This window comes from Arvicola amphibius, chromosome 10, assembly GCF_903992535.2.
Source record: "Arvicola amphibius chromosome 10, mArvAmp1.2, whole genome shotgun sequence".
Taxonomy (NCBI): Eukaryota; Metazoa; Chordata; class Mammalia; order Rodentia; family Cricetidae; genus Arvicola; species Arvicola amphibius.
In genome coordinates this window covers 95,077,884-95,101,350 of record NC_052056.1, presented here as the reverse complement: position 1 = coordinate 95,101,350, position 23,467 = coordinate 95,077,884, and the positions used below count along the sequence as shown (strand labels likewise).

The 23,467-nt window shown below is 50.8% G+C and overlaps 1 long non-coding RNA gene across 1 annotated transcript; it reads right to left on the bottom strand.

The window, feature by feature from the left end:
• Positions 1-4,407: 4,407 nt before the first annotated feature.
• On the bottom strand, positions 4,408-20,588 carry LOC119825154. The gene is made up of 3 exons (XR_005287174.1): positions 20,505-20,588; positions 17,478-17,695; positions 4,408-9,810 (listed from the first exon to the last, which is right to left on the bottom strand). It is a non-coding gene; the product is annotated as an uncharacterized LOC119825154 (long non-coding RNA).
• Between the last annotated feature and the right edge of the window lie 2,879 nt (positions 20,589-23,467).

Here is a 23,467-nt window from a genome sequence, read left to right as displayed (position 1 = left end):
CCTTAGTCATTTTTGGTTTGGTTTTGGTTTAGTTTTTTTGAGACAAGATTTCTCTGTGTAGCTCTGGCTGTCCTGAACTCTGCCTCCCGAGTGCTGGGATTAAGGGCGTGCGCCATCACCACCACCACCAGGCTATCTTAGTCATTCGAATACACGCTTAGCGTTACCTCATTGTGACTTCAATTGCCATCTTCCTAACGGCCAATCAGATTAATGCTATGTATCGACCTCGTCCACTGTCTATTTCACCCCCTCCCCTTCCCCCCATTTGTCCCCTCCCTGCTCTCTGTTATCCCTAATTTTTTCCTTCTCCTTCTCTTCTTGGGATGGGGCCCAAAGCCTTTGCATATGCTGAGTATGGTACCAATCACTTGTGGGATTGTTGATCTGCATCATTTCTGTCACTGTGAGAAAATACCCCGACAAGCCTGTCGTGGTGACGCACGCCTTTAATCCCAGCACCAGGGAGGCAGAGGCAGATCTCTGAGTTTGAAGCAAACCTGATCTACATAGAGAATTCCAGAAGAGCCAGGGCTACATAGTAAAAGCCTCTCTAAAATGAAACAAAACAAAACAGAAACTAAACAACAAAACTTCATCCATTGTTTGGGCTGGTCTTGAACTTCTGGTCCTCTGCCTGCCTTTAGAGACCTGGAATCATGGCTTTGCAGCACTGTGTTTATGAGCAGAATCCCTCAGTGAAACTGTCTGGCCTGGAGATTTCCTTTGTAGGAGTGAGGATAGAGTTAACTCAGCAAGTCTGTTTCGCTGCAGTTCCACGTATCCCTGTAGCCATGGCAATGACCCTTGGTCACATTCTGAAAACCGAATGAGCATCCGCACAGAGCTATTGGGAAGGAGTTATTCTCTGTGCCCAAAATAGAATCAAGACGAACCCGGCTGCAAATCAGCACAGAGGAGCACACCTGTGATCTTAGCCCTTGGGAGGTGGAGGCAGGAGGAGGAGGAGTTCATTTGGGTTACATAGCATGAGGCCAGCCTGGGCTACATGCAACCGTGTATCAGAAAAAGACAAACTAAGGGCCGGAGAGATGGTTCCGTGGCACGAGTACTTGCTATGTAAGCATGGGGACCTGAGTTTGAACCCCCACTGTGTAAAACGCTAAGCATGACCGTTTACATGCCTGTAACTCCAGGGCAGAGGGGGGCGGAGACGGGATTCTCAGGGACTTGCTGGCCAACAGTCTAGCTCCAAATGAAATGCAGTGAGAGACCTTGTGTCAAGGCCATACGGTGGGGTTGCTGACGTTCTCCTCATGGGCATGTGCGGCTGCGCACCCACGCGTGAGCACATGCAACAAACGCATCTGTGGAAAACCTAACGCCACGATGAGCTAGGCCATCCTGGCAGCTCTGGTTCGGGTTCAGGACGTACTCAACGGCTCACGCGTTGAAGACTGGGTGCCCAGTTGATGGTGAGACTGGGAAGTGTCGGGAACTTCCAGAGGCGAGGCCTGGTTGGAGGAATCCATCACTGTCGGACCTGGAAGGACTCATGGCACCCTCACCCCTTCCTCTTCCTCTCTGCTTTCCAGATGCCATTAGGTGAGCAGCCTTGCCGTCCCCCATTTCCTGGCGTTCCTCCCACCTTGTCAGAGCTGCACAGCAGCCCGGAGACCGGGCTGAAACTGGATCTCCAATAACCTTTTCCTCTTCTGGCTGGCTGCCCCAGAGCCACAGAGTTACTCTGTCAGAGTGACAGCCAACACAGCAGGTGTAGTTTTTAAAAGTTGTGATTAATGTGTGTGTGTGTGTGTGTGTGTGTGATTGTGTATGGCTGTGTAAGGAGGACAGAGAACAACTTGCAGAAGTCAGATCTCTCCTTCATGTGATCATGTGATTCCAGGGAATCAATCTCAGGTCACCAGCTTGGTGACAGATGCCAGTACTCCCACTTCTCACTAGCTCTTTGTGTACGCATATGCTATGTGCCCACATTTGCAAACGCAGCTGGTCCTACTCTGCCCCTTTCATCCTCATGCCCTTGAGGCCGGGTCTTTCAGGGAATCTGGAGCTGGGCTGGCAACTGGCAAGCCCCCAGTACCTGTCTCTGCTTCCACAGCACTGGGTTACAATGTGCCCTTGACTGGTTTATGTGGGGCCTGGGGATTTGAACTCAGGTCCTCCTGTTTGTTCAGCAAGCACTCTTACCCACTGAGCCATCTCTCCAGCCTGCCAGCCTGTTTAAAGAAGGCATGGGGATTCACCATACTCACCGGGCACTTTGTATGGGACCGTGGTGGTCACGCGCTTTGTATGGGACTGTGGTGGTCACAAAACAGGCATGTGACCAACTCCTGTGTAGAATTTGACGCTAGGACTCAAGTGAGATTTCCAGGACAAGGACATTCCAAACCAGCCTCTGCAGTTTGCTCCTGAAGCAAAAAGCGTGTGCCTGACCCCGCCACCTTCCAGCTATTTATATCTCTTTCCTGCTGTGCCTGCATTGAATGTTATCTGCTGAAATAAATCCTAACTGTGAAAATCCTTCCATGTGAGTTATGTGGGGCCAGCTGAAGTAGAACAGAAAGACAGGGAGAATTAAGGGGGAGGGGAGAGGAAAGGAGCAAATGCACACATGCACAGATGACATTCACGTGTGTTCATGCATGCACACACAGACATACACACACACACACACACACACATTCAATTGCTTGGTGTACTCAAAACTATTTTCCCAGGGGCAGCCAACAAGAGCACATGTTGCTCTCGCAGAGGAGCAAGGCTCAGGTCCCAGTATCTGCATGGCTACTCACAACCATCCAACTCCAGGAGATCCGGTGCCCTCTTTTGGTCTCTCACAGGCACTAAGCATGCGGTGCTCATGCACACATGGAGGCAAAACATACACACAAATAAAAATAATCTCTGTCAAAAACAAAACAACACAAAACCCATTGTCCCTATGAAGACAGAGAATATCCTCAAATGGTACAGGCCCTCTGAATAATTCCAAAGGCTCCTGCTGGCTTCAGGGAACTTTGTCAGATGACAAAGGTCCATTTTTGTTTTCTATGAAAAGATGGGCAGCTGAGACATAATTTGCTCACGATTCCACCAGAGCCTGAGAAAGGAAGTGCAATGGCTAAGGCTCCATTTGGCTTCGGTCACAGGGCTACTTCCGGAAGAGGCAGAAAGACAGGACAGTCTGGACACTGTGGCACAGTGTACCGAGGTCTGTGACGTCTCCAGTCCTGACAGGGCCATGTCACATGACCTAATGTCACCGCTGTATAATGGATGAAAATCAAAATCTCATTTGAAACTAAGTTTCTCATCCAGAGTCATTATTGACAACATGACAACAAATGGTTTCAGCAATACACTGTGGAGAAAAGAATCACCGCTTAAGACGAGAGCCGGTCCAACTGTTGTCTATATTGTGGTATCTTGTGCAGTTCCTAACATGGGGAATGCATTTTTTTTCTTCATGTATAGCGTGTCTCATCCCTTCACCGTATCCACTATCTTGTCCCTCTGGACGACTGGCCACAGACAAGAGTTGGCTAAGAATTTTTTTCAACCTCAGAGTAACTCTCATGAGCTCCAACTAGCTGCCTGTTTTTCATTGTGTGAATTTTGAAACAGAAAGAGGGAGAAGAATCGAATCAGATATCAAAGCAAATTATACAGTGAGATAATTAAGTGCTGGAGAAGGTTCAAGCAGATTCAAGGTTAACAGTCAACTTGAACAAGAATCTAACAATAAAAAAAAGAATCTAACAATAAAGGCAGAATTTCAAAATAGCTGGGAAGGGAGGGATTCATTAGAAACAATTGGATAATCACTGGAGAGAGGGGAAGAGTTGGTGCTTATTCTACTTGGACCCAAGCCAGGGCCTTATATATATATATATATATTAGGCAGGTGCTCTACCACTGAGCCACAGCCCAGCCCCTCACTGGGGGGGGGGGATTCTAGGCAGGTGCTTTAATAAAGTTAAAATTTTTTAAATTAATTAAAGCATGGTGGCTGTGTGGACAAGTAGGGAAGGCTAGGCATGGCGGCACACAGCCGTTAGCACAAATGAGGTCGAGACAGGAAGATCAGGAACACGGCAACCATGATGCTCAGTAAAGTGCTTGTGCACACACAAGTAGCAGGATTTGATCCTTAGAACCCATGAAAAAAAGTTGGGCCTGGTGGCATGCCCTTGTAGGTCATATGGTGGCAGACAGATCCCCAGGACTGCACTGCCCATAGGCCTGGTCTACTCAGTCAGCTCTGAACTGGAGAAAAACCATGACTCAGGAGACAATGTGGATTGTGTTGGAGGAAGATCATGTGACTCATGACCCATACACACGTCTGCACACATACCACACAATACCCTCCACAAAAGGCCAAATACATTTTTTTAAAGAAATAAGTGAGGCTGAGTCTCATGTCTGGATCGAGTTTATTCAGTATTACAGTGTCGGTACTGGCGGGAACAGCAGTGACTGTCGTAAACACAAAACAGTTTTCCTGGAGGCTCCTAACCTTCCGGACTTCATTACTTCTACCTTGGAGAGAATCCTGGGGATGTGGGAGGCATCAGTCGGCATCCCCACGCACCCTCGCTCCTTTCCACTCAACAGAAACCCACCACAGTGACCGCTTCTCGAAAGTGAAGGCTTTCGAGATCAGGAAACTCATTCAACCTCAGGGAATTCACACTGGGGAAAAGCCCTATGCTAGCCAAGGTACGTCAATCAATCCCTTTCCCTAGTACTTGGGAGCTAATTAGACAGCTGGGATTGTGTAGCAGACTGAGACCCAGGAGAGACAATGGGAGGTGAAGAGCCTTTGTCAGAATCCTAACCTACAGACTGTGTGGGCTACTTCATGTCAGACACTATCAGCTAAGTCATCTGAACCCTAAATCAGTCACAACTAAGGGCTATGACAATGCCCTTAGGAGAAGCTGGGGGTAATGTGCTCAGGCGGACTGTTTGCTTGGAAAGGAAGCTACAAGAGGAGTTGGCCTGCAGGGATGGCTCTGGGCTTCTCATCAGAGACCCACAGGAATGAAATGACACCCATAGAGGTGGGGGGCGCTTAACCACACCATCTCATGGCCTGAAGTCCTTGTGTGAAGGAGCAGGGAAAGCTGATGCTTCCCTTTATTGGATGTAAGAGAATACAAAGCTGTGATCTCTATAGGGAGGCTTGCTGGGGTTGGGAGTGGGTGAGACTTTGGGTTTCAAGTGTCAGCAATAGCTTGGTGAGTCTATTACAGTCTGGAGGCAAATCTATAATCCCAGTGACTCAGCAGGCTAAGCAGGAGAAAGGATGTGAGTCTAAGGCCAGCCTGGGCTACAGAGTGAGATTCAGGCCAGCCTAGGCAACTCATTAAGACCTTGTCTCAAAATCAAAAGTCAAAAGAGGCTGGGAGGTAGCTCAGTGGTAGAGCACCTGCCTAGAATCCCCCAGTGAGGGGCTGGGGTGTGGCTCAGTGGGAGAAAACTTTCCAGAATGCGTGAGGTCCAAGGTTTAATCTCTGGTACTATACATACAAAAAATTATCGGGGAGGGAGCGGCATTTAAATGCTTCTTTTTTGCCTTTTCACTCCCAGCCCAAGCTTCTGCTCCTTTTCTGCCTCACGGGAGTTTTTCCCCTCTGTGTGACTCATCTTCCTTGTCCCTTTCACAAGCTGAGATTCACTTTGCTGGTTTTAGTCTCTTCCCATCGAGCGAATGAAGTCTACACTAGACAACTGCGAGCTACCGGCCTTGGCATTTGGCTCCATACGCTCCCTGGGGTGCACAAGGCACATCCTGAGGGGCCAGGCCTTGAGTCCAGCTTCTCCAATGATCTTACCCTCCCGTCTCCACTCCCAAGGGGTAGGATTACAAGCCCATACAGCCGTGCCTAGTTTACGCGGTGCTGGGGATCAAAGCCAGGGCTTTGTGCCAGCTAGGCAAGCACTCTGCCAACCGAACCACACCCCAGCCTCCCCATCTCCCAGGGCTTAGCTGCGTGAAAGGGATGCAGGTTGGTGGCTCGCACTTCCAGCTCCTGCCTTCATCACTTGAACAAAAGGTAGAAGAAAAAAAGGGAGCGAGGGAGAAGAGGTGAGGAGTGTAGATGGTATATTGCCGGAGCACAGGAAGGGCAGCAGGCACCGGTTAGCACTGTTCCTCCCAAGAGGACCATCTGAAAACACTCGGGCTGGCTCCTGACCACGGCTTTTGCACCTGCTGCTAACAACAGCCAGCTGTAGATACTGGCACTGCCTTCAGAAGTCACTCACCCAGTCTATTCTGACTTCTCACTCTTTAGGCTCTGGGTCTCAGGCACTAACACCCACTACTGCCTCCCCCCCCAAAGTGTCTTTTCTTCTGAAAAGTTATGCCTCAGCCCTGTTTGAGAAGACTTGGGCTCATGCCTATGGAAATTTCCAGAACTATTTATCCTTCCTGGTCTTGTCCAGTAAGCCTGAAGGGTTATGACTGATCACTGAGGTTGGTTTGTTCCTGTTGATTTCCTACCATCTGAGCCGGGTTTCTCCCAACACTTAGGAAGAAAAGCAGCTGGGCTCGTTTCCTCTGCTTAGAGAGGCCCACAGAGCAGCAATGAGGGGCAGGGAGGCCGCCAAGTTCTGTGAAGAGCTGAGGAATGTTCCAGGCCACAGGGGCAGGATGGGACTCAGGGGACGGCAGTCTCGTACAGTCATCAGGTGTAAGGCAGGCAGGTATGGTGGCTCAACAGTGTCGTCAGGGACCACAGCTTCCGTCTCTCATCTTATCCTGGTCTCCCCGTAAGTCTATTAGCAGAACTGAATCGCACGGCCACTTCTAAGTCAATCAACAGCAAAAGCAAACAATACGAGCTTGCTCCAGTGACACAGACAGGCAAGGATGGGCCTGGTGGGGCACAGGACAGAGAGGCGGGCGGCTCACTAGTCATGGCCGGCTCTGAGCGTTCTCTCCTTTTCCTTTGTTCCACAGGAAGTGGATCTTCCCCATATCATAAACTTATTTCCTATTTCCTCACTAACTTTCTCCATTGTGATTGTGGCCAGAACATCAGACCATCAAAATCCTACTTACCAGCATAACATCTTGTTACGTACTGTCAATGAGTCAGATTTCAGGTTTAGATTCCCCAAAAAAGGGGGTGGGGGTGGGACCTAACCGGCCTGACTGGATTTCCTTCCATTTTTCAGTCAAATGACTTTAAAAGTTGCTGACCAGCCTGCATTAGATTCTGGTCCAAAGAAGAGAACTCATGCACAGAGGCAGAATCTTTCATCTGTGACTGCCTTAGGTGGCACTGGCTAGAGAGAGGCCAGGGAAAGTGGAGTGCAGTGGAGAGGGATAGTCCTAGTGTGGGCTCGGACAGCCCAGAGAGTGGACACATAAAAAAGGTAGAGGCACCAGGGACCTGCCCGCCAAAGCCCTTTCCGGCATCTTAGCCCCAGGTGATGTCACAGGGAGAAGATGACCCCAAAGGGAAGACATAGCAGAGGCTCCAGACATAGAGCCCTACTTGGACCGTGTCCACGATCTCCAGCCAATCCAGGGAGATCCCAGTGGAGCAAAGATCAACCCGAACAATGCCTGATTTGTGGAGTCGAGGGCATAACCGGAGGCTTCTGAATCTGCCTCAACTCAAGAATCCCTTCAGTTTCCATCCAGAACAGATATGTTAGTGTCTGCTGGCGGGGAGCTTATGTCTCTCAATGGGGAGCAGATGCTTTGCAAAGGACTGGGGCAGGTTTGGGGTAGGCTGAAGATGAGATTGTAGAGACAGGCCAGAGTCCTGGAAGCGGGCTACTTATCCCAGTGAATGAAACGGAAACTCCTGCAACCAACACCAGGACTGTGCGGGCAGTCACTGGGCTCCGTTACCCAGGAGTTTTGAGGCTTTGAGTGATGAGTAAAGCCCACGCCTGTCTCCCTCAGGAATCACGTGGGCCAAAGACTGTTTCCTAAGAATTGCTGAGAAGATTAAACGAGACACTGCATGGGACTCCCAGGTCACTGTGAGCACTAATAGTTAGGTACTGTTAAGAGCGACTCTCAATCTATCTACATGTGCTTGGGGAAAAAAAAGAAAAAGAAAGAGCACCTCTCACACACTTCGGAAGCAGAGGGCAGGCGGATCTCTGAGTTCGAGGCCAGCCTGGTCTACAAGAGCTAGCTCCAGGACAGGCTCCAAAGCTACAGAGAAACCCTGTCTCGAAAAACAAACAAAACCACAAACAATAGTGTGTGGGGGGAGTCAAGAATTCCTCAAGGGCTGGAGAGATGGCTCAGAGGTTAAGAGCATTGCCTGCTCTTCCAAGGGTCCTGAGTTCAATTCCCAGCAACCCCATGGTGGCTCACAACCATCTGCAGGCATACACACAGACAGAATATTGTACACATAATAAATAAATAAATATTTAAAAAAAAAAAAGAATTCCTCAAGAATGGCTGGGAGCCCTGCTGGTGATCTTGGAATGGGAAATTGGGTGAAGGGGAATGCAGCATGACGTTTAAATGAGTCTTGAGGAAGGGTTTCAAGTATGTCACCCAGGAAGGCCTCAGGTGCACTCTTAGCCAAGGATGACTTAGCTCTCTTGAGAAGCCTTGTTGCCATCTCCTAGGTGCTGAGACACCTGGTGTGTGTGCTGCCGAGACCAGCCAGGGGCATCTTTACAAATTTTTAGACTACTGTCTTGAGCAGGCTCCTAGAGGCCTCCTTTAGGGCAGACTTAGAGCTCCCTGGGGTGCCTGGTTGGGTGCACTCTCATTTTAGGCCTTCATTCCCTCAAGAGCTGAGCTCAAATTCCTCTACTTCTGTCTCCTCCTCTACCCACTTGTGCCATTTCTTATTGAATGTGGCCTTGGGACAGTCATTATAGATGCAACTAGAGAGAATGTTCTAGAGACTTAGTACAAATTACATTCTAGCAGTGCACTTCCAGGACAGGAGCATGGAACACTGGAGACAAAGGGTTTGTGTGTGGCCTGTCCACATGTCCCCAAGTGCTGGGATTACAAGCATGCACCACCACAGCTGGCTTATGGAACACGAGAAAAGGAGCCCAGGACTTTGGACCTACTAAGCGTGCACCCTATCAATTGAACTACACCCTGTCCCCTAATGTACTTCGCTTTAAAAAGGTTAGAAGGGAACAGTGGCCTACGAGAACTTGGGTTTAGAGACATTTGGCCACCACCCTCCTTTTCATCCATGACACAAGAGATAATTTTTTTACAACCAACAAGGACAGACAGACCCAGATCTCAGCCGTATACTGAAAGGAAGGGATGTGACCTTCACATAGGGATGGGGCAGGGCAGCTCAGTGCCCTCCTTCCCTTCAATTCTCTGTGTGTTACTGCCATAAACAGTCTGCCTAGGTGTCACAGAAGCCAAGCCAGCTTCCCCCACAACCTGGATGTGGTAAATAGACACACCAGTGCCCATTCTTGTTTACGCATCAAGTGTCCTTTCCCAAGGTCATTCCTTTGTCTGAGCTCACACGCCAACTAAGCAGTGACATCTCCTTGGTAGAAGGGAGGCAACAGGGCTCCTGTCACTTCATGGGGATCTTCAGGGCCTGGTGAGTGGGGTGGTAGGGCGGAAGAAGGAAGCAATAAGAAATTCCCTTCCTCCCTGTGCGACCTTGAAGGGAAAAGAAAGGAAGCCATCTGGAAAAGGCGAGCTTCATCTTCAAAGGCCAATGGCCACAGCCCTCTCCTTATGCCACAGTGTCCATAGCAACCACAGCTACCAAGCCCCAGCACCGTCCTTGAAGGCTCCATGGAGAACGCAAAGGACAAGATGTGGCTCACCTTCAAATGTTAGATCTGTCAGAGAAGGAAAAAATATGGTATAAATAGATCGTAGAAGAAGAGAACATTTGCAGACATCAAATTCTCACAGAAATGTGTCAGTGTGTAGAGCCCACAGAATCTCCGGAGGGCTTCCGAGAAGAGGGGGGCTTTGGGCAGGCTTGGAAGATGGGCAGAGAGCCAGGCATCTGCCTCTTACTTGTAATTCCATCGTTCAGTAGGCTGAGACAGGGGAATGGCAAGTTTGAGGCTAGCCTGCATTATATAGGTGGTCCTGGGCTGTATGAGAAAGGTCGCTGAATAAATCAGAGCAAGCGAGCTACACTCCTCCACGGTCCTGCTTCAGTTCCTGCCTCCAGTCCACTGCTCTCTGCTTTGCACTCCGGCCCTGGCTTCCCTATATGACGGATTGGACCTGTGGGACAAATCAATGAACTCTCTTCCTAGGTTGCCTTTGGTGGCGGTATTTACAACAGGCACAAGAAAAACACGCGAAGACAAAGCCCTAGCCCCTCTGGGATGGGACGCAGTAGCTAACCAACACATTTGCGTGGCTGAGCGGGTCTTTGAATGCTGTGAATAAGGGAAATTTTTCCATTCACTCCGTAATTCATACTGGAGAGACACCCGATGAATGCAGAGAGGGAGGACGCTCTTGGATGGAGGCGAGAGCAGCCATAGAGAGGGGAAAATCACAGGGCGATAGCAGCACCTGAATAGGCTCGAACCCACGTCAGAGTGCATCACTCCAGAGAGCGTCACAGGAGACAGCGCACCCTCTACATGTGGAAGCGGAAGCTCCGAGGGGGCCCCACCGCTCCCAGAAGCGTCAGATGAGCCATTTGGGAGTGAAAGCCTTTGAATGGAATGAATCGGGGGTGGTGACGGTTCAGGGGACAAATCAAGCCTTATTCATCAGCTGAAGGTTCCGGCTGGAAAGAGGGTGGATGCTGTGTCATCAGTGACGAAGCTCCGGGGGGCGCTCCCATCTCCCAAGACAAGGATAGCAAAAATGGGGCCCAAGGAGGACAGTGATGGAGCTTGGAGCACTTACGACTTAAAGTGCTCACACAGGAGGAGGCGGATTTAGAAGGTGGTCTCGACAGCCCTCATGCTCTGAGCAGCAGAAGTGACAGAGAGCCAGGTGTGGAGGTGGAGGCCTGCAATCCCGGCACTTGGGAGACCGAGGCAAAAGGATCAAGGGTTTGAGAGGGGCTGGTGAGGTGGCTCAGCGTGTAAAGGTGCTCGTGGCCCAAGCTGGGTCCTACCAGGAGGAAGGCGAGACCTGACGCCAGTAAGATGTCTTCTGACCTTCACACTCACACAGCAGATGTGTCCCCCCCCCCAATAAGTAACTGTAATTTAAAAACAGTAATATAAGTAAATAAATGAATTAATTTCAAGAGCCTTTGAGCCAAGCCAGAGCTACACAGAGACTCAGCCTCAAAATCAGGAAGGAACGTGAATTAGTGGAGCACTTGCTTGGCAGGCACAGGGTCCTGGGTACCCTTGGCAGCACCACATAATCTGGCCTAAGGACGCACTCCTGTGATGGCAGCATTTGGGAGGGAGGGAGGGGGGGGGGGGGGGGGGGGGGGGAGGGAGAGAGAGAGTTAGTTCAAGGTCATCTGTGACCACAGAGTGAAGACAGCCCCGAAGGCTAGCAGGCAGGGAGGGGGCGCAGGCAAAACCAGAAAGGCTAGGTTTAAAGGAGTAATGATGCCTTGGGGCAGAGATCTCCAGATGACTCACGGTCCTGCACAGGTGAGCTCTGGGGGCCACGAAGGGTCCCCCACCCCTGTATAGAAGAGAAGAATCCAGGCTCCACGGTTACAGAAGCTCCCTTCTCCCTCTGGGCTACATGCTTTCTTCATAGCCCCTCTCTCCTCTATCCCTCAGCAAAACTCAGGCCCTTTCCTTAGTCCCTTGTCTAGGCCTTGTGAGGGCTCCTAACACCCCAAACTGCATTCCATAAGCTGTCGCTATGGCTGGCTCACTTGTGACAAAATCTTCAGGGCACCTGTCCTATCTAGTACTGGTGCCAGGATACAAGACAAGGAAGAAGGCAGGGTCAGCTATACAAGTGGTGGGGTAGTCTGGGCTTCTAGGGGTACCTGTGTCCAGAGGTTGCAGAAAGAGATGTAGAAGAGAGAACTGCCTGAGCAGGGAGGGAGAACTGTGGCCCCATGGCCGCCCTCTGTGTGTTAGGCTGAGCTTATTCCTCCTGGCAGCCTGGCAATCCCAGCCACGGACTCTGCGCCTGTCAGAGATAAAGCTGGGTGTGGCAATGCAGGCTGTAATCCCTGCTCTCAGCTGAGGTAGCAGGATCTTGAGCTCCAGGCCAGTCTGAGCTTTAGTCAAGAGCGAGCGGTGGCTCAGGCCTGTAATCCTAGCACTCAGGACAGTAGGGGAGGAGGAGGTTCAGGGGTTCAAGGCCGGCATCAGCTATGCCATGAGTTTGAGGCTAGCATGGGTTATATGAGACGCTGTTTCAAAAACACAACAACCAGACAAAACAAAAACAGATACAGAACCCAAACCAAAGAAAGAAACTGAGTACGCGTGTAATCGAAAGTGGCAGAGCCCACACTGGAAGCTGCTGAAGCCATACCTGTCTTAGACCAAACCACATTGCCTCTCTAACACCAAAGGGGACAAGGGGCACAACTGGTGACATCACCCGCTACTGAGAATGTATTTTTAGAGACTCCAGGGGCACTAGGGAGCCGTGTGAACCGGAAGGTCAAGGGTGAAACAGACACGCACCCACTTAGCGCACCTCCCCCAACCCCCACAGGGGAACCCGGGCACTGTGGTGGTGGGGAAATGACAGGTCCGACCCCAGGCTCTCCATGGACTCCCGTCCTGGAAGAGGGGCAGGCAGTCCAGCTTGCTAAGTGTTTTGAAAGCGGATGTGCTGGGCCTCAGGGGAGCTGGGGGGGGGGGGGGGGAGAGAATTACATCATCTGACACCACAGAGTCCGCAGAGACTTCTGGGAAGGTGATCTCTGGTGTAATGCAGGGCAAGAACCTTCCAGGAAGTGCCTGGCGAGACCCGACATTGCAGGACAAGTGTGGAGGCTGCTGAAGGAAGCCTAAGGTGATCAGGAAATAGAAGAAGCTGGGTATGGGGTGCAAGCCTGGAACCCGGAACGGCAGAGGCAGAGGAAGAAGTCTAGCAAACTCCAGGCCAGCCAGAGCTTTGGAGTGAGACCCTGTCTTAAAACAAACACAAAGCCACCACCACCACCACCACCACACAACAACAACAACCAAACCCAAAAGGCAAAGAAATCAAGCAGGGGGAGGGAGATGAGGAGGCACCAGGGTTTGTCTACGTGACCCAGTGACCTTGGTAAGGTATTCCGACTCAATCCTTGGAGCCGAGTGGGGGAGTGGCAGAGGGCGTGAGCTTGAGGGAGCAATCTGAGTGGCTCTGTTACCCTGTTGTTAGAGCCCAAGGCTGCAAAATGAAGGAAGATCTGTCAAATGCAGGCAACATCAGTGAACAAGTGAATTCTCTTCTTCCTCACAAGCCAAGGTTTCTGTGTGTGTGCGCGCACATGCGTGCAACCTTGGTGATTGTTCTCAGACATGAAGCACTTTTCTCTCCTCTTTCTAGATTATTTACTTATCTTAGATGTGTTGGTGTTTTGCCTGCATGTGTGTCTGTGTGAGGGTGTCAGATCCCTGGGACTAGAGTTACAGACCATTGTGAGTTGCCAATGTGGGTACTGAGATTTGAACCCAGGTCCTCTGGAAGAACAGCCAAGTGTGCTTAACCACTGAGCCATCTCTCCAGCTCTGAGCTTGTCTCTTTTAAGGGCAGGGTCCCCTGAGTGGTCAGCCATTAGGCTAGGCTGTGGACCCCAGGGATTCTCCTGCCCCACCTCTCTGTTGACATTACAAGCATGAGGCCCCAAGCTGGCCTTTTGTGTGGTTTCTGGAGAGTCAATGCAGGTTTTTGTGCTTGTAAGGCAAGCAGTTTACCAGTGGAGCTAGCCCGTCAACAAGAATACAACACCCACCTCCAAACCCCAACAGGATCTCACCATGTACCCTCTGTCTGGATGTGCCAGAAGAAACTCTCCATGCTGGTCAGGATTGCCTCAAACCCACAGAGATCCACCTGCCTCTGCCACTGCCTGAGCTCCACGGCCCACTCCCAAGGTTTCTTATAAGTACAGAGAACAGAGTGAGCCAGGAGTGGCTGGGGGTGACCTGTTTTCTGTCCCTGGAGAAGGCTCCGAAGGCATGAGATCAGGTTCCTGGGCTGCTGTCTGCAGCAGCTTTGTGGGGGGACATTCATGGACACATATCGCCCCCTTGTGTCTGCATGCAGTATCGCCTAGAAGAGTAAGCTGGCCTGCTGATAAACAGGCCCAGCGTTTCTAGAGCCAGGCGCCCATGCCTGGGGTGGCACGGAGCTAGCGGCCTGATATTCCACTCTTGAGGGTCTTCAGCGAGGAAAGCGCACAACACACACGCGCGTGCTCATCTAGTCAGCAAGTGTCCCAGAGGTATCCAGATGTCACCCTGGTTCTTCACCATCACAAACTAGAAATCTTCCCGCATTATTATGTTTACTTTAGTTATTAATAGGAAAACTGTAATACAAAGATTAAAAAAAAAAAGCAGAAGTGGGGCTGGTGAGCTGGCTCAGTGGGTAAATGGTGTTTGCTGTGTACGTCTGACACCTGAATTTGATTCCTATAGCGAAAGAGCCAACTCCCAAAAGCTGGCCTGTGCAAGCCATACACACACACACACACCACACACCAATCCCCAAACACACAAAGGTCAGAAGCAATAGAACAGTGACTCAGGGGGCTCCTAAGTGGAAAGCCAGGCTGCTGAGATTGAGCTGATGCTGGCCCGTCAACCACCCTTCCAGCAGATTTCCAGCTCCTTCCTTCCAAATTGGGGCTGGTCACAAAGCTACAAGGAGGGCCTGCACTTGGGGCTAGGATTCCAGATGAATGGCTGCCCTCTGTGTTTCCTTGGGTCCTTCAGTTTGCACACCTGCCAAGGGGAGGGGCTGCCTTTCCTATTGTGGTCCTCAACTTCCCTCCAAAGCATCACATGTAAAGATCTTTCCTACAAAGTTACAGGGACGATTATACAAACCATAAAAATGTGCTGTTGCGGCCGGGCGGTGGTGGTGCACGCCTTTAATCCAGTACTTGGGAGGCAGAGGCAGGCAGATCTCTCTGAGTCTGAGTTTGCTAGCCTGGTCTAGCTATAGAGTGAATTTCAGAACATCTGGGGCTACATAGGAAACTGTCTCAAAAGGGGGGGGGCTGTTAGAAAGTGCATGTGTGTATGTGTGTGTGTGAGAGAGAGACAGACAGAGACATAGACAGACAGACAGAGGGGGCTGGCGAGATGGCTTCAGATGCTGCACAAGTCTGCGGACCTGGTTTGACCCCTGACACCTATATCAAAAAGCCCAGCAATGTGGTGTGTCACAGGGCTGTAAGTCCAGAGAGAAGATGAGAGGCCGAAAACAGGAAGGAAGCTTGGTCAGAAGTTCAGGGGCACTTAGTCTGGGTCCACAAGCATGGAAGGGGCAAGAGACACCCCCAACAAGAAGGAAGTTGTCTTCTGACTTCCACATGTGCTATGGCACGTGTGTGTGTCTTTATCTTTCTCTCAGATACATACACACAGACACACACTAAATCAAATAAATCAAGTAACACATAAATGAGCTAAATCGAAACAAGCTTGCTCGAGGTCAGCGTAAGTCATGGAGGTGAGTCAGAGCCTGGCCACCTCTGCGGGACCTGGAGCCAAGGCCAGGCTTCCATGCCCAACCCTTGTCAGTACCTATCAGCACGAGTCTGTCGTTCAGAGGGCATCGTCTTGGATCAGAGGGCTTGGGTCAATCTTCCATCAGCGTGGACTTGCTGTGCACAGGGCCAGATACAGTAAAAGGGACAGGGCACTGGCTTCTGATGCTTGGAGTCCTGACATCTGAGACAGGCTGACCTTGGGAGGCCTCTGGTCTGTGGCATCTTCTATGGAGCCAGGCCATTAGGGGAAATCCTGACTTCCGGCTTTCTTTCTCACTATGTGGCCCAGACAGGCCCTCGAACCTGTGGTCCTCCCACTTCAGCCTCCAGGGTGCCATGGTTACAGTGTGTACCACCGTGCCTGGCTCCCAGCAATTTTCCTTTCCTCTTCTTCTCCCCCAACCTATGTTTCCCTTCTTTGGACACAGAGTCTCGCTACGTAGCTTTGGCTGACCTAAAACTCACTATGAAGACCAGGCCGGCCTTGAACTCACAGAGATCCACTTCCTGTGCCTCCCCGGTGCTGGGACTGCGACATGCCAGCACATGCAGCTCTCAGCAAGGAGGCACCAGCTATGGTCTCTCCATGGGTCTCTCTGAAGCTCCCTGTGGAGCGGGTGCAGCTTCGAGTCAAGCCTATGATAAGCCTGGAATTGCCCACAATTCCAAGTGGGGTGTTTCAGGGACTGACCACGAACACAGAGTCTGCTCAGTCCCTGCAGATCACTCCCAAGGGTGGTTTTTGTCAAGTCCGACAGAGGAAGGGACAAAGGCCTTCTCACAATACGTGGCATTACTGTTTGATCTGAGATGTCCTCCGAAGGCTCACGTCTGAATGCGTGGTCCCTGGCCCGTGCTGCTGTTTTTCTTTTTCTTTTATGTGTATTTGTGTGGGTAGGCAGGACACATGAGGGCCAGCGTCTGAGAAAGCCAGAAGAGGCTGTCAGAGTGGGTTGCGAGCTGCCCAGTGTGGGTGCCAGGAACCAAACTCAGTCTTCTCTAAGAGCAGGGAGTGCTCTAACGGCGGGGCAGGCTCTCCTGGCTCTTGTGAAGGCTGTGGAGGCCTGGCTGGTGGAAGCAGGTCATGGTGGGCAGGCCTCTGAGGACTGTACCCACTTCAGTATCCACCACCACAGGAGTCTCTGCCACACCCTCCTGCTACCCTGAGCTCTGCCCTGCTTCCTGCTGTGATGGACTGAATCCTCCAGACCCTGCCTCTTGCCCTTCCTGAAGCTGCAAACCCTTTGACGCAACCGTCACATTGTTTCTTTGCTACTTCATAACTGTAATTTTGCTACTGTTATGAATCATAATGTAAATATCTGATATTAAGGAGATCTGATATGTGATCCCTATGGAAAGGCCATTTGACCACCTAAAGGGTTGTGACCCACAGGTTGAGAACCACTGCTTTAAACTATGAGCCTAAATAAACTCTTCTTCCCTTTAGCTGTTTTCTGTCTAACAAATTTTAAACTCTGTGTGTGTGTGTGTGTGTGTGTCTGTGTGTGTTCAGGTCACTGTGTGTCAAGTCCTTTGGCGCTGCAGTTACAGGTGGTTGTTAGCCAACCAATGTGGGTGCTGGGACCCACACTGGGGTCCTCTGCGAGAGCAGCAAGTGCTTGTAACTGCTGAGTCGTCTCTCCAGCCCTGTCAGGTATTTTGGCCAAGGGACAAGAAAAATAATCCATACTCATGGCTCACTGCTTCTCTTCCAGGCTAACGGAGGAGCGGCACCCTTGAAGACAGGGCTGTTTCTTTTGACCACTACAGCCAAGCTGTCCATCAGACCTTTTCCCTCAGACCCTCTCATTATTTGGCACGAGGCACACACGCAACACCCATGGGCCTCTGCCTACACGCTTCTGACTGGAACACGGGACTTACCTGGATCGCTCTTCCCTCTTCCGTCCTGCCTGGAGCCCCTTTCCCGGGAATGACATGGCTTAGTTTTTCCTCCAGGAGATCCTGAAGCCAGTGGAGGGTCCCTGAACGCGCTGTGGTATTGTTTGGCATGGGTGCTGCACGGCTTCTCCAGAGGTTCTATTTGAGGTCCCTCACGGGTAGCTTTCAGAAGGTTCCCAATTCAAGGTGAACTCTTTGGTCTTAAAAACAGAGAACATCCAAATGAGATCTATTGCCTCAGGGTCCATGAATAAGGCCTTTTCCCTCTGGACCCACCGAGGAACTATGGAGTACAGTACAATAATGAGATGTAAACTGGTATAATTTTTGTTGTTTGTGTTTTGTTTTTTGAGACAGGGTTTCTTGGTGAAGCCTTTGGCTGTCCTGGCACTCGCTTTGTAGACCAGGCTGGCCTTGAACTCACAGAGATCCACCAGCCTCTGCTTCCTGAGTGCTGGGATTAAAGGCTTGCGCCCACCACTACTGGTAAGTGTTAGGATCTTAAAGAATTAGAGTTCTTGTTTGTTTGTTTGCTCGTTTGTTTGCTTGTTTGTGACAAGGTCTCCTGTAGCCCAGGTTGGCCTTGAATTCTGTATAGCCAAGGATGCTCCTTTTTTTCTTTTTTTGAAAGACAGGGTTTCTCTCAGTAACCCTGGCTGTCTTAGAATTCACTACGTAGATCAGGCTGGCCTTGAAATCCTCCTGCCTCTATCTTCCCAGTGCTGGGATTAAAGGCGCGTGCCACCACCACTTAACACCAAGGATGCTTGTGAGCCTCCAACCGTCCTGCTTCTAACTCCCAGCAACACTAGGACTGCAGGTGTGTACCTGCACAGCCAGTTTAAGTACTTGGGGGATGCGGTGGGGGATAGAAACCAGGGATTTGCACACACTAGGCAAACACTCTAGAACATGAGCTATAGTCCAAGGCCTTAGTTATTTGATGATCCACCCTTACTAGGCCACAGCCACAGCAAGAGATGAATACTTTTATTTTTGAAACAGTAGTATTATGTAGCCCTGGCTGGCTTAGACTTCTCTAGGTAGACCAGGCTGGCCTTTAACTCACAGAGATCTCCTGCCTTTGCCTCTGAGTGCTGGGACTGAAGGCACAATCTACCATGCCTTAAAAAAAAAAAAGACTTAAAAAATATTTGTGTGCGTTTGTGCCTGAGTGTCTGTATAGAGGCCAATGGAAGCAGGGCCTCTCCCTGAACCTGGGGCTCATGATTTCTCAGGCTGGGAGGCAGCAAGTCCCAGCAATCCTCCTGTCTCTGACCCCTTGGGGCTGGGGTTGCAGGCCCGAGTATGACATGCAGCTTGTTGCGTAGGTGCTGACATCTGAACTACGCTCCTCATTACTGAGTAATAGAAACTCTTAACCACTGGGTTATCTTTTCAGGCGCTTTTCTCTTTCCTCCCACCCCAGGTCCTCCTACCTCAGTTTCACCACACCCGGCTGAGCACCAGAGCTGGTTATAAACTACGAGGACCTCAGTGAGCTTGCAACTCCCTTCCCTTCTCTTTCTAGGTTCATCTGGTTTTTTGTTTGTTTGTTTGTTTGTTTGTTTTTAACCCCTGGGAAAGCTCACTAGCTACTGTTTCACACCGCTGGGGTGGGGTGAGGAAAGAGGAGGTGGGAAGCGGTTTGGTAACACTAATTGACCACCAAGTGGAGGGTGTGGGCTGACAGCTACTTGGGATGGTGTGATGGGCACGTGAAGGGGTGCTGATTAATGATGCCAAGGGCAGAGTCCTGGTGGCCAAGCAGGTAGCAGCTGCGGTTATGAGACAGGGTGGAGGCTGTCCAGAGCTTAAGAGGACTTTAGTGGCGGCTGCAGGAGAGACCGGGGGCAACTGCGGGAAGAAGATAAGGCAGAAGTGGGAGGGAGGCTGCGCTTGAGACTGTGGCTGGGCAAAGAGCAAGCACCAATAATAAATAAGACTAACACCTGTGACCCCAAGCTTCCAGGAGCTGAGGCAAGAGACCACAGTTTGGGGGTCAGCCTTGTCTATACAGTGAAGCCCTGTTTAGACACCACACACACAAGTAACCAAAAAAACTTCCATGTGTTAGCACGCTGTAATTTATAAGTTCTTTTAAACTTACTACTTATTTCATATATCGTCTGGGCATCAAGATCAAACATAAGGCTTTATGTGTGTTAGGCAGGAGCTCTACCACTGAGCCACACTCCAGCCCCTCATTGAGGGATTCTAGGCAGGTGACCACCGCGGCACATTCCTGTACACAGGGAGCCAAAGCCTGACTCTAGCTAATTTTTGTGGACCACCGCGGCACATTCCTGCACACAGGGAGCCAAAGCCTGACTCTAGCTAATTTTTGTGGCTGTACATCATTGGGCTGGGCAGGTGGAGAGCAGCCATATGACACTAAAATCACCGAGAAGCTAGAGATTTCCACACACAAATGCTGCTCCAGTGATGGAGAAGGGTCCTGACCACCACTCGCTGCTGAACCATGGATGGGGCTGAGAGGGCGTGGCTAAAGAGGCTCTCATCTAGTTTTGTCTCAGATAGAGTTGCATTACATAGCTCAGACTGACCTCAAACTCCCACCAATGCCCCCGCCTCTGCCTCCCAAGATGCTGGGATCACAGGTGTGAAGCCCCACACCCAGCTGGGTCTCCTGTGTTCATCTGCAGCCCCTCTTTCCCTGGAACAGGCTCTTCTATGGATCCCCAAGAAAGGAACTGGATAGCCCACGGGGACACCACCTGGACACTGAGTCCAGGAGGAATGCCTGCTCAGGAACCACACTGCCATATGGGTTGCCTAGACAGTCATCAGCTTGACAGTGGTCCTAAAGCAACTCTTCAGGGATGGATAAGACAGCAGAGACAGGAGGGCCCCGCGCTCCCTCGGGGGTCGTAAGGTAGCGTGAGGACCACACCAGGCTCCATGTAGATCTCAGAGCTGAGGAGTGGGGTTAAACAGCTTGTTAGCCCTGGCAAGGAGGCACAGATGCTGCAGGGTCCAGTTCTTAACCAGGGCTCAAGAACACGTCTGAAGCTGGGGATGCAGATCTTGTTTCCATTGCAGAGGGGTCGTGTGTTCCAGAAGCTTCCTGAAACTGTGGACCGTGAAGAATAACAGAACATCAGGAACCCTAAAAGAAGTACGCCTCATGGGGGGGGGTGGGCTATGTAGCCTGTGTTTTCCCTCCCTTCCCTTCCTCTTTCTTCTCTCTCCACTTCTCAGGATTTACCTAGGTAGTCCTTGACTTTCAGGTACTGAAGGATTTTTGTCTGTCTACATAGCCCAGGTTGGCCTTGAACTCACTATGTAGCCAAGGCTAACCTCAAACTCCTGATCCTTTTGCCTCCACTTTCCAAGTGTTGGGATTACAGGCAGTCACCATCCCACCTACTGTGGTGCTGTGGACTGAACCTCGAGCTTTGGTGTGCTCGGCGAGCATTCTCACTGCATGTCCCCAGTCCTACTAGCTCCTCTAAGGAAATTTGTTAGTTCCCAAACACAGACCAGACTGGCATCAAACTCAGAGAGCTGGCTTCTGGGAGTGGGTGCCACAATGCTCGGCATGGTTTCAGTTCTCTCTCAGAGGGTCTTTACACACAGCCTTTCACTGTGATGGTCAGGCTGGTCTTGAACTTGTACCTCTGCTTCTGGAATAATGGGTGAGCCACTGTGCCCCACCCTAATGCCTCTTCCCACTCAGCGTATTTTTCTTTATTAAGAATTTTCTTTTTATTATTTTATTTATGCATATGGGTATATGTTTGTGTGAGTATATGTGTATATATGGAGTCCAGAAGAAGGCACCAGATCCCCTGGACCCAAGGTGGGTCCTGGGATCTGAACTCAGATATTCTGTGAGAACAGCATGCACTCCTAACTGCTGAGCCATTTCTCCGCCCCTAGGTTTTTGTTGTTGTTGTTGTTGTTTTGTTTTTTGTTTTTGTTTTAACAGCTTTCTGGCCAGAAAAGCAATGTTTATTTACTACAAATACCCACTACTAAGCAATAATAACTCACAGCCTTATAAAATGTGCCAAGACAGGGCTCCTGCGGCTTTACTAGAACACTTAGTGTGTGGAAGCCCCCGGATTCACCTGTACTGGAGAACGTATAAAGGAAATGCCCTTCGTGATCCTTAGCTCTCAGAGACAGTCTAAATTACAATTATTCAAATTTTAATAAGGTTTGAAAAACTAGAAAGCTTTAAAGGCTATGTAATCTGCATATACGTAAGGGTGTGGGGTTGCTGAGGTGGTCCAGTCAAGTGGTTGAGTCAGAACTCAAGATCTCAGGCCCAAATGCTGGCTCTCGTGTTTATGTATGTGCAGGTGCATGTGGAGGCCAGAGGTCAACCTTGGGTGTCCTTCTGTCCCTGTCCCTGTTTTTGAGACCTGTCTCGATAGCCTAATGATCCCTGACTTGGTGGGGTGGGGGCTGGCCATCCAGCTTTTGGGGTCTGCCTGTCTTGCTCCCCAGCATAGCACTGGGATTACAGGCGTGCCCCATTCTGCTTGACTTTGTTAGGTGGGGATTCCTTGCCTGGTGTTGGTGGTGTGGATCTTGCTATGTAGATCAGGAGAGCCTTAAATTAGCTTCGATCCTCCTGTCTCTGCTTCCCAAACACTGGCATCTCAGGCATGGACCACCAGCCTGGCGCTAAAGCCTGTAATCCCAGGACTGAGGGAAGCTGAGGCAGGAAGGTCAATACAAGTTTCAAGTAAGGCTAGGGTTACATATGCAGACCGTATTTCAAACAAACAAACAACAACCTCTGAAAAATCAAGATAGGTGGTGAGATAGTTCAGCAGGTAAATGTGATCCCTGCAAACCTTGACCACTTGAGCTCAAGCCCCAAGACCCACATTTCAAGCCAAAGGAAAGAATCAATCCGGAACCCAACAAGTTTTTTCTGACCTCTGCATGCTTTCCCCACATATTTAAAAAAAAAAAGAAAAACCCACAAACTTGTCATTTATTGGCTATTGTCTTTGTTTGCTTGAAGGAAACAGCCCGTGAAGCACAGCTGTGCAAGCGGACTGTCAGCCCAGCTGGACTGTGGATTTGGGGTACATTCTTGACTCTCTGACCCCCAGTACCCTCTTCTGTAAGAGAGGAATGACTTGCTGGGGCGGCACCCGTCATTATGTATTGTGTGTGGAATATGCTCACGTATATGTGTGCATCTGCAGAGGACCGAGGGAGGCCATGACTCGCAACCGTATTCCCTAGAAACAGGCCCTTCTCTAAACCTGCAGCTAGGCTAGGCTGGCGGCCCGAAAGCCCAGCGAGCCTCTCTGTCTCTACCCAACAGCGCTGGCGTCACTGGTGGGGTGTGTCCATGCCCAGGTTTTTGTTATTGTGTTTCCTGGCCTTTTGTTTGTTTGCTTGTTTGGAAGTGGGGTGCTGGGGATTTCGAACTCAGGTCCTCATGGTTGCACAACAAGCGCTCTTACCCCGAGTCATCTCCCCGGTCCCATGGACCGCATCTAAATGCTCCACTCTGGCCCTTCCTATGGGTTCGCTCTGATCACCATCTGGACTTCATGTGCTAGTCCAGACCAAATGAAGGAACCTGAACCGTGAACCCGAGGCGCAATCACCGGGGGGTGGGGGTGGGGTGGCGAGCACGACACCCGCTCAGGGCCCGGTTTCCCGCGCGTCCAACCCGGGTCTGGTCCCGATTTTCCCGGCTGAAAATCCTCACCGTGGGAGGACGATCCGAGCCGCAGGCAGCTGCGGAGCCGCCCCCGCGGTGCCCGCCGCAGACCCGCAGCTAACGGCTGCTGCTCGCGCCTAACTACATTTCCCAGAGCTCTCAGCGGCAAGCCGGTGACCGCACGGGGCTCGCGACAGGAAATTCAATGGCTCCGTGGTCGTCGGTGGCCCGCAAGGTGCTCTTAGGCAGATCTGTCACTAACCCTCATAGCTGCCACCCGTTTGTTCACGCGCTCGCCGTCACTGGACCGCCACGT